A 1,803-nucleotide genomic window follows, 5' to 3' on the forward strand; every position below is an offset into this window, starting at 1 on the left:
GCTGTGCTTGACATGAAATGAAATAAGAAGCTGTGGGCAGAAGGGAGACACGAGGGGCAATGAAGAAAGGCTCCTGGCTGGGAATGCCCCTGAAGATGGTACAGACTTGTGTATACAGACTAAACTAGGATTGGCCTGAGCAGACCAGTCTACTGGAGGTCATCGCCACCTTCACAAAGGTCAGCCAAGTAAACATCTCAGCTAAAAATTGTGTGAAGTAATTAAGTGTGGTAATCACTTATTTTAGAAGAATTAATACCAGACTGGTTCCAAGGAGCTGAAGATTAATAGTGTCTCAAATGGCCAACTCTTCTAAGGTGCAATTCAGCTCCATATTCCCCCACACTCTTCCCTTGAGTATGGTCCCTCATGTCCCTGGGTTCTGCGAATTGCTGCAGTGTCCCACAGAAACTCACAAAAGTCTGAAGAAATGTCTCATGTGGTGGTGGCTGCTGATCAGTCCAAAATCTGAAGGTCAGGCAGAGGTGAGCCAGATGCAGGGTTCAGAGCCCAAAGCCAAAGAAGTCCCAAAGTCACCAGCAGGTCCTCTTCCTTCTACCAAAGCTCAGTTAGGAAATGGGGGGCTGGCTTTCCAGGTGAGGCGATGATGATATTGTAAGACGACACCGTCATGTCTCTAGGGGGCCCAGTGTTTCATGCCTGTTTTCATGCCTTGTTCTAAGATGGGGTCTTAAAGATGTCATCAGAGAAACAGAATGTGGCCCAATTGACACCTTCTACTAAGGTCAGGTCTTAATTCTATCTTATACCTGTTCATTAGTAAAAAATGCCCTCTGAAACAGGACTGTAGCCACAGGTGTATAAAGTCCAGAATTAAAGCACATCAGGAATTGTGGCTGGAAGGGCCATAGTAGTTGACTCTAACTCATATATGTACCTATTTTTTAGCTTCCAGAAATCATAAATTTGAACAGATTATAGTTTATTTCCCTAATGTCCTATTTAAAATTTAATAATGAATTATTTATCTTTATATTTTACTTTTATTTATTAAAGAAAATGTTTTCCTAAATTTTTATCATGTTCTCTTTATGTCCCACATTACTCTTTATGTGTTTTTACTTATTAAAATACGTATATGCAACTTAGTTGTATATATTTCTATATTTTTTAATGTTTTCATAAGCATTTTAAAATCGTACATTTTTTCACATTTTTTAGTTCTGAATGCTTCTGTATAGCAGTCCAGTGATGTGAAATGCCATAGTTATATGCTTATCAAAAGTTATAAGTGTGTTTAGAATATATTATTCTAATTAATTATTCCATTCATTATTATTAATCAATAGGTTATCAACAGAGTAACTTCCCAGATTAATTACCAATAGTCCATTAGTCATTATTAATAGTACTTTGTTTATAGAACATTTATTATTGTATAAATTAATATTTAACATGGTTATCAATCATTTTCATGTTAGGATAACAGAGAGAAGACAGATAGTCCTTCAAAATGGATTGAGTGGATTGTGGCTTAAGGTTCTTGGGAAATATATTACATATTAGGAAGAGAACAAACATTTTTGTCCTGTAACTATTCCTAGAGATTTTACTATTGAAACAAAAGCATAGGTCATTGTGTCCTGGGTTTCACCAACTGCTGCTTGTTGATAGGAAGGGAGTGCAGAGTGAGTATGAAAGTGGGAGTGCATCACACTTTTGCACTGATGTGACACATGGAATGGGTCAGAGGATGGGTTTTATTAGGTGATGGCTGTGAGCAGAAGGATTTCCAGGCTGGTGGCTGGGGGGAGAACAAGGTATATGGTGTGTCTTATTATA

The sequence above is a fragment of the Echinops telfairi genome, unplaced genomic scaffold (genome assembly GCF_000313985.2).
Source record: "Echinops telfairi isolate 266 unplaced genomic scaffold, ASM31398v2 ScPeMD7_7;HRSCAF=31, whole genome shotgun sequence".
Taxonomy (NCBI): Eukaryota; Metazoa; Chordata; class Mammalia; order Afrosoricida; family Tenrecidae; genus Echinops; species Echinops telfairi.